Source organism: Dendroctonus ponderosae, unplaced genomic scaffold (genome assembly GCF_020466585.1).
Source record: "Dendroctonus ponderosae isolate FM_Combo_2020 unplaced genomic scaffold, Dpon_F_20191213v2 Dpon_F_20191213_1, whole genome shotgun sequence".
Lineage (NCBI taxonomy): Eukaryota > Metazoa > Arthropoda > Insecta > Coleoptera > Curculionidae > Dendroctonus > Dendroctonus ponderosae.
In genome coordinates, this window is record NW_026017110.1 from 37,425,215 (window position 1) to 37,435,762 (window position 10,548).

A 10,548-nucleotide genomic window follows, 5' to 3' on the forward strand; every position below is an offset into this window, starting at 1 on the left:
GAGTTAATTAACTGAATACGAGAAGCTGCTTGATAAGAGGGGATAATAAGGAGATTACACAGGCACTAGCTTGTTTGGAGTTAACCATTCAAATGTTTGGTATTGTAGGGTTTATTTATAAAGACCCATATTCGCGGTTATGAGAACAGGTTTATCCTTGTCTATCTTATTGTCAGTCTGTATAATTTCATGGTCACCAGAGTTTTCAATAATTACGAAGCAACAGGTATTTGCGCAATGTTAATTAGGCAGATTACCTTGAAAACCATTGCTGCCGTATTTCTGAAAACATTCTGCCGTTTTGTGCAAATTTCTCAGTTTTTAGTAACAATTAATTTCTTTTACTATTTTTTCTGTACTCCTATAACAGCGCCAGACAACACCTCCAGAGGAATGACGCCAATTTTGAATCACCCTGTAAATTGACTATAGACTTGACAACTCCGCCCATATTAAATTTGACCTTTGTCTTGCATGCAGGCTTTTATAGAGATATATTTTGAAACCTTAAATTTAGCCGTAGCCAATTTCTTCACTGGAAAAAAACTGAACGTTCTTCAAAAAATTCATGTTGATGGCGCCCTCTACAAGTTAGAACTAAATTAATATAAACGTAAAATTTCTAATTCAAAAACCAAAAAACCAAATTTCAAGAATGTATTGGCATTATTTAGAAGGCTAAGAATCAATTTGTCGAAAACTCAGCTAATGACAAATCTAGTACTTAGTGATGGCGCATATATCAATGGAGGGCAGGTTGAGAAAACTACCGCTTACAAATATCGAGCCACATATTTAAATCAACTATACCGATTTGCTTAAAGCAAAAAGTATTTAATTAATGTGTTTTGCCTGTCCTTACTTACGGGTGCCGAAACAATGACCCTAACAAGAAGGATGACTCAGAACCTCAGAGTGACTCAAGGGGAGGCTTATGTCCAGCGGTGGACAAATCTGAGCTGATGAAGAAGATTGGAACTATTTAGAAAATGTTAAGGCAAAAACAACTATACCCTGTATCTTGCAAACTGTGCAATGTCGGACTTATGTTTATAGGAAAATTTTCTCATAAAATGAGCTAAGAAATCACGTCCTTAAATATTGCCACGTGTTTTTTAAACATCGTGATGTATAGCTGAATGATTGCCGTCCTTCAGTGACAACAATAGAGCAGTTTTTTTTTATTTTGGCCACAATGGAGCAAAAAGTAGCAGCCAGGTTTTAAACCATCAAAAAGCTGGATGTTTACTGAGTAATAAGGATATAGAAACTATGCTGAATTCTGGAAAATAGTTAACTACACTTCTCTGTTCAAGTCATACTTGCTGTTTTTTACATGGTTTTTAAACCGTTTTATAGAAAATTGAAAAAACTATTATTTATAAGGGTCGCTTTTTGAAACTTCAAAAATATTATGTTATAAAGCGCACCTGCAGGCTCATCTATCTTAAATCGGGGCCCAGTTTGCATGTAAAAAGAACACAGTATCGAATCGAAATCATAAATTTACACATAAAAATACAGAATTAATTTAAGATTTGCTTTAAATCGTATCTTTGGATTCGCCCCTGATCCGAATCACTGCGGGAAGAATTTTTGTCATTCTCAAACCTTCTGACCTCTGCTCCACACAACACACTTATAATAAATTTAACAATGAGCGGCCGTGGATCAGACTATATTATAAGACGAGTATCTTATGATAACCATTATTCCTGAAGACAGCGTTTTGCAAATCTTCCATGGAGTTAATGGCAATCGGAACCTAGGGATATTTTTCGATTTGGTTGTTTGTTCGTGAGTTCGTTTCGCAAAATATAAGTAATCTTTTCACTATTCACTAACGCTATCCTTCTGAAACCAAAAAGTTGCAACAGTTAAATTATGTAATTTCTAAAGTGCTAGTTTGGCTTAGTTTTCCTAGTCACGTTCTGTGAGCCAAAAAAAACGGCTTAAAGTGTCTGTAATGAGGAAGAAATTTTGCATGTACCCAACGATTATCTGGCCTCATACAGTGCACTGCATGAGGTATAATCCTATTAGAACTGACAGGCGCACACAAGGAATGTTTCCAAACATTCAGTGACTTCTGTCAGTCATCATCATGCTATTTGGGATGAATTACACAATAGTGTTTACCTGAAACTTTCTTTTGTGTGGTTGTAAAGGCGTTTAATAAGCGACAGGTTTTTTGAATGTATTATAATCGTTTTCTTGGATGATTGTGTTGTGGAAAGTTCATTCAAGTTTAAATGATAATTGTTGTCAACCACACGATAGAGTAATTTTTGGTTCAATAGGTTCTGTTTGGGTTCAGATGATAGAAACTACTGCTGTTGTTTGCTTTGACTGTGTATAGGACAGCCTTTCACGTACAGCAGGGGTTTTTATTATTTTAGCAAACAATGGGAGACGAATGTCATTTTTGCCAAATACTTAGATACCTTGAACTTGGTGTCCGACTTGATGGTAAATGCTTTTTTTAGCTCTAACTATTTATAATATTTATGCCGACTTATTGCTGATCAGATTTAAGCTATGTATATTTACTCAAAATTTCAATCTTATTTGGGCTGGTTACAAATAAAATGTAAGAGTGTCATAAAGCCAGCTGGTTTTTTGTCAGTTTTTTTTATTTTAAGAGTATCCTTGTAGTTACAGTTTAAATCTATTTTACTCCGCTTCGGCTTATTCTGTCATAATGTGAAATTTGCAACATTTTTAGCTATTTTAATTGTAATTTTATTATTTTTACTCGTATTAATAATCTTTGACAGTTTGCGGTTTCATAAAACATTTCATTTTTTAAATTATATAGCACGGCAAGGTACTCGGGAGCATCCTGGATGTATTTTGAAAAAATAGGTTACTCAAACAGTTTTTATGAACTTTGTGTTTCCTCGAAACCTGTTTCTTCAAAAGACTGGAACCCCTTTGTTTAGTTTAGAACAGGGAATTTTTAAATTATATTGTTGTAAGAACTGCCAGTATGTTGGCACCACCTTTCACGCAGATGTCTGTCAATGCACTTCATGTGAAGCGCATTGTGAATCGTCAGCGCATTATTCATTATTCGATTATCACTGCACCGACATCCATCAGATCAGCTAATGTTACCACGTGTTTAGTATTTGTACAATAAATTAAGTTAGCGCCTATTTCTTGTTTTCTTCATCAAAAAATATAAATACAGTCCACTATATTGAAGAGATGTGTGCAAACATCCGAACACCCTTAAAGACTGAAGACAGAAGGAGGTTCATGCCGTCTTGAGCACTAAGTCGTCTTTCTAATTAGTTGTTGGTAAAACTAATACATTCGATATTTTTTAAGGTTGCACGTCTATGCGTTATTTTTCGACTTTCTAAAGGCTTTCGATGGCGATAGTCTAAAGGCTTTCGATTATGTTCGATAGTGTATTACTACATTTTACGGTACAAATTTGCTCTCTATGAATTTAATTCTGAAGGTGAAGCATTTGTTAAATTGTGTCTATTTGGTCAATTCCAATATATCAGTTATAGGATAAGGTTCGGTCCTGACCCCCAATATTATTGCTTGACCAATGTGCTGATGAACCAAAACTGGTTTTGTTTCATCTTATAAAATCGGAATCTATCGACTAACGACGACAGTAGAAAGACCCATAGCTCAGAAAATTAATTTAAATATAACAACAAACTGAATATATAGTATAGTACTAAAACAGAAGATTTAACCACCTGAACTTCCTCTTAGTAATTCTGTTAAGTTTTTGTGTGTATGTCTGGACATGCGGATTTAGACATATACACAGCACTTTTTTCATTATTAACTATCTACAATCTGCTTGCCTCTTAGCATTAAGATGTGTTGCTTGGTTTTCTTCACATGTAATAGGGTGCATTACAATAAACGACCTCTGGGTTTGTCTTAGAGAGTACATTAAACAACTGTTTGATGACCTGATTCTAATAATTCTGGCTCGAATCTATTGGAGATGTCGGATGGTGTTAGTTTCTTGAGCGTCTTATTGGGCATTTTTTGGAGTGGGTTGACTGTTAGTGGATTTGGGGGCAACCTATCCGCTGGTGGTATTTTTCAACGAATCTCTGTATTTCTTCTCTTGTGGTTGGGATATTTGGGTCCCCATGCAGAGTGTGGTTTATCACGTACCATGGGGCGTCTATCGTGTATCGTGAGGTTTTTGATTGGAATCTTTATTAAACTTATTTCGATGTTGCTGTTGCTAGCTATTCGCCATAGTTGGATTCCGTATGTCCAGATTGTGTATGTCTGTATACTATCATTTAACAGTGGGGATATTTCCAATTTGCTTTCGAGGGTATTAAGAACAATAATTTAAAAATGACTGATGTACCATACTGACGAATAAGCGTAAACATACTAATAATAAAAAGAATAATCAATAATACAGCGAATAATAATACCTATTGGACGGAAAGAAACTGATAAGATTAAGCGATATTAACTGACGATAATTGGGAATAACATATTCAATCTTTAGCGCCTATTGTTTCACCACAATCATACTTGCCCGTGGCACCCTCGCCCATAGCACCGTTAATCTGGATGAAACGGGCGACCTTTTGTTCGGGGCGGCGGTCCTCTGCTACGATTGCTGCCCACTTTTCCATTAGACATCTCTACCCTGGCTCTAAGCTTCTGACCGTGTTCGCGGCATCTCTGGCATCGCTGCAGTTCGAGTTATAGCGAGACATCCTTATTTGACCGTGATTGACCTAAAAATGCGACGCATCCTCAAATTGACAAAACCATTTTCAGTGATTTCTTGATTAGTCGAGTTCGTGTTTCCCATTGTCCAAATGAAGTCCTAAAATCCTAACACTTTTCTGAAGTAATAACGGTTTTAAACTTTGTTATTAAATGTTTTTGCTTTTCCAATTGGCAGGGTTGCGATGTAAAACACACTCGTAGTTGTCTCATCTACGTTTATTCTACACACATTACATTATGCTTGATTGCATTAATGGTAGGTACTTGATTTTTACCTGAGCCGTTCGGTTGTTAAGATATGTTTTAGTGAGTAGGTAGAATGCAGGAAGTTGTGTTTTTATTTTGTATAGTAGCCCAGTGTGCCAGACTTTATGGAATGCTTGGGGAACATCAATAAAGACTGCAGGGCAGTATGTTTTACTTTCTAAACTTCTGCTTATTGCGGTGACAAGCCTATGAATTCGTTCTATTGTCGAGCGGTTGTTTTGAAATCCAAATTGGTGGCTTGGGATCAGTTTGATATATTCTTTCTTTTTTAGAAAAAATGGGTCATAATACATTATTTCTTGTCTCTCGATCAATATTTTAATATTGATTTTGGGGGATCGTATAGCAGTAAATGTGACATTTCAATTAAATGCTGCATCGTATCTGTAAATGTAATTAGTTCAATATAGTTTAAAATGAGTGTGGGGTTGAAACCACCACCACTACTACACTAATTTCACTCCCAGTAAGACGCCGAAAGTGGAAAATAAATCTGGGAGTAAAATAAGAATCGGAACCTGGAATGTAAGCAGCCTATAGATGGCAGGTAGGCTTGATGATGTGATCAAAGAGATGTAAATGCTGAAAGTGGACATTCTCGGTGTCAGTGAAGTGAGATACACAAATAATGGTAGCATCCAGTTAAACTCTGGTATCAAAAAAGTAAGTAATTGGTATTCGAGTAGTCGTTACTCATCAGTACCTATCCGAAGTAACGAATACAGAAACCAAGCTACCAAATTAGTATTCAAGTTATCAGTAATCGTTCTCGGAAAATCAAGTCACCCATCCTTACCTTCGACTCTGAAGCCCAATACTCTATTACTCGTACTCGCTCAGACTAACTGGTAATCAATACCAGTAATCAGTACTAGTACCGAATTCCTATACCGATGGATACAGAGTACTCGTACAGAGTACCTAAACTAACTCATAATCAATACCAGTACAGAGTGCTCGTTCAGAATAACTAGTAACTGAACTAACTGGGAATCAAAACCAGTAATCAGTACCCGGACCGATACGGATGGATACCGAAAGCCGCGTTTGATTTGCAACGTCGGTCGATTCTAATCACTAAAAACAGCGTTGCACGTTCCCGCAACTTTAAAAAGTTCGACGAATTCAGGTCCATCTTGACAAATTCTGCCGTTTTAACAGAATCAGCAGATTAGAGAAATCATTATTGTAGGTTTGACGTTAGTGCATACCATCATCAGCTGTAATCACGGAAAATATCGCATGCAATCCATTTAAAACTGCCACAAAATGACATGATAATTCGCAAGTCTTTGGTTTTACATGTCTAATGAATTAGTGGTGATAGGTTGTACTTAGCATACATCTTTCATAGTACGATAACAACTTAACATTGATATTCCGTAGAATTCATAATCATCAATGCACGAAGATAGCCAGAGAGGGGAAAGGTAAATGTGTGGCCTGGTTACTTAGCAGTTTATTGTAGAAACGGATTAATTAACCAAAGTGAAGAGCTAAATTTCTTCGGAGATGAATGCGGTCCAGGGAAAGTCCACATGTGATGATATCTTCATAGAAGAACACTCACCTAAATTTGTTATACTCACCTTTGTAATGGTAATTTACTTGATCGAATTAACATTTTAGCAAACTTTTTGAGTTTATGCTAAATATTAAATTTTTTAGTTAGGTAAATGAAGTGAACAGTTCAATTTCTATGATTAATATTCTGTAGTAAAGCAGTGGCCCAAATAAATATTTTATGGCATACTATGAAGTAATAAACTGTTATTGGCTCAATAATATTTAAAATGCTGATTAATTTATASGAGTGTTAGGAATAGGAATTAATTTTAGARTAAGCTAGGCTAAGACACATATGTACTAAACAAGGGCAGAAAGACCGATTGGGTCGATAGCCTTTTTCTGTAGGAAATAAAGATTATTTATATATATATTTAAAATAGTTTCTTCCCTTTGCACTTTAGATTTAATAAATAACAATAAAAGTTTTGAGGAAGCATGAGACGCGCCACATACCACACGCAAAAAAGGAAACAATTAATACTTGCTTCTACCATCCCTAAGCACCATAACATAATTTACACTAAACTTACAATTCAGTAGTAGCAAGAAAGAACAAAAGTAGACCAATATGAAAAATTATATTGCTGATAACACTTCATTATACTCTAAAGCAGTAGGTTCTGGTATTGCAGTTGATAAAACTTTCAACAAATTTCTAACAATTTTCTGAGGTTGAACTTCAATGAACTGCAAGCTCTAAACCCTATGAATTCAGGAAAAATGTGGCAATAATCACATCAATCACAATAATCACATGGCAATAATCACAATCAGAAAATAAACTATGTAAAAGATTAGAAATAATTTTTTTTTCAATATCGTTGATCGTATTTTGCAGTTTTTTCCAAGAGGAAGTTTGAAAATGTTTGTTTTAAAGGCGTTTGAGTATATACTGCTGAAATAGTATTAATTTAGGAATCTCCTTCTATAGGGTGATTCAGAATTAGCGTCAGTCCTTTAGGGCTGTTCATGGAGTACAGGAAAAATAGTAGAAACATTAATTCGGACTAAAAACTGAGATATTTGCAAAAAACTTGGTTGGAAGACGGCAACAATGTTTTTCAAGTTATTCTACCTTATTAACATGCTATTAAAGGTTATGGATCAATGATCAGGGACTTAATGGTGTTCTGTGTATCTTACATACATGGTATGGATGTGCTCTTCCTAGGTAATTATTCAGTGCTCAGTTACCTGAGAAACTGTCAGTTGTGGTGCAGTGCCCAGAGTACCTCTGGAAGGCTCTGATGTGAATTATCTCCAATTCCTGTTCCTCTATATTTGGAACCCGAGCACCTTTAGATCGTGCACTATCTGCGTCAATTCCTGGGGCCATTCGTTCAGTGTTTCTAGAGTTCTTACAGCTTCTACTGTGGCATTTACCTATAACTAATAGCATATTCGCTGTTGGTTTACATTTTGTAAAAGAAGCATCAAACTAAGTCACAGTTTCACAAGTGTTCTTATTCTTAACAAAGACATTGTTACCGCTTTCAATTTCCTTTAAAAAATTGCAGAAAGGTAATTTTTTTATATAAATTTTTGTCATAATTGGACGTACGAATCGTAATTTTTCGTTTCGAATGCTTAAGATGAAAAGAATTGCAAAAACAATAGATTTTCAATAAAATCTGGGACCATTTCAAAGTAATCGTTATTAATAAAGTTGAAATTTCATTTTCAGCTATTAATATCTTTTAGGAATTTTCAGAACAAAACTTTTCAATATTTTTCTCGTAGGAACTCTCCAAGTGAGTCTCTATAACACCTTAAAAGAAATGACGCCAATTTTGAATCACTCTTTATTTACAAGTAAAATTACCGTCAAAAAAGATGTGGATTTTCATTTGTTGGGTGTATAGAACTTTAATATGTCTCCATTGTCATTAACAGTTTTTTTATTGAATCTCTTAGTTGTGCCATCTAATGATTCAGTTCTGATTTTACCATTCAAATATCCCATTATTTCGATTTTATATTGTGCTTTGATAATATCTACAACTGTTTGCGACTTTTTGTTCGTAGATTTTTTCTGTACTCTGTCGTTCTTTACTTAATGCGGGTGCGTAGGCGGTTATAAAGTGAGTGCTACCAAAAGTGTTTAGTATATATATAAATATTGTCAATTAAAGTTTTCATACGGCTATTTTGCCGCATTTCATTTTAAATCCTGTCACTCTTAGTTGTCATGACGAAAGTGGCAATTTACTGTCAGTTACCTTTTGAAAATAATTAGTAATCATGCTCGAACGCTTAAATTATACAAGCGAAGATCATTTAAACGTATTTAAATAATAACATAATTTATGTTCTTAATTAATAATAATAAATAAGTTTAAATGATCTTCGTTTATAAAATGTAAGCCTATGGGCATGATTATTAATTATTTTCAAAAAGTAACTGGCAAATTTCAGCACTCGTTTGGCTTTTGATTGTATTGGATTTGATAAAATTCCACTTTTGTCATGGCAACTAAGAGTGACAAAATTTTAAATAAGATGCAGCAAAATAGCCATATGAAAACATTAAATTTACAATATTTCAAAAACTAAACACATTTGGAATAGACAACCTTACACAAACCTACATTTATTTTTTTATATTATTTAAGAAAAATGATTTTGGGCTGTTTTGGCAACTGTATTTTGAAGCTTATTTTTTTAATACTTTGTATTAATAGTTTTCAAAACGTTGTCGAAATTCCCTTAAAGTAAGTTCTTTCCAACAATAAATGCGACTCAAATTAAGTAGCACATACTCCCTTATAGGAAAAAGCTCAAATTATTCGAGTAACTGCAACTGTAATTTTTTATATAAAATTTCCAATAAATCAAAAACGGTTAGACTTAGGTATAGGATGATACCCGTGAAATACATTTATAATTTGGAGTAATATTTTAAAATTTAATAATATATAGGGTGTTCCATTTAAAATAAGGAAGCCCTACTACCGGTATAACCACTGGCCTCGGCACACTGTTCAATTTTCAAATTTCTCCTAATTATAGTTTGCCAAATATCGATGGCGGCGGATTCCGGTGGACACTCTGTATAAGTATACAGGGTGATTCAAAATTGGCGTAATTCCTTTTAAGGGTATATAGGGGCCCACTTATAGATTAGAAAAAAAATATTGAAAATTTTTTGTTCCAAAATTTCAAGAAGATATTAACAGTTGAAGATCGAATTTCAACTTTGTTATGAAGCATTATTTTGAAAAAGTCCCACGTCTGATGGGTAGCCTATTGGAATATCTTAATCATTCGAAAAGAAAAATTACGATCTCTTTCTCAAATTTTCTCAATCTCAAAAAATCTCAATTTTTTATTTTAAAAAAGAACAATTTTTTGATAAAAGGTCAAAGCGGCAATGATGATTTTTGTCATTTATAGATAGTTACAGGTAGACAGCCTTTGTCAATAATAACAAACATTTGTTAAACTGTGGCTTATTTTGAAGCTCCTTTCACAAAACGTCAACCAACAGCGAATTTGCGAATTTGCGATTAGTTATGGGAAAATCCCACAGTAACATAGCAGAAGCTGTAAGAACTTAACACCTGCAAAGGGCTACACACTAGACGAGTAGCCCGAAATGGACGCAGATAGTGGACAATCTAAAGGCGCTCGGTTTCCAGACCCAAAGGAACATATATTGGAGATTATTGCATCCGAGCCTTCCAGGAGTACTTGAAGCATTGCACAACAACTGACACTTTCTCAAACACCGGATACTTAAATCTCTCGAGAACTCACCCGAGGAAGGGTCTACATTCCTACCATGTATATAATATACTCAGGACACTAGAACATATTGTAACGGAAATGGCCTGGGGTACTCACGTTTGAAATGGAGGGATCAAAATTCGCGGTATTTCTGTAAATGGGAGCCCCATTTGCGCCCCATTTACTGTCAAATATGACACTGACAAGCGGGAAGTTTCGCACCTGTTCTGGAGATTTCGAGAACCATCT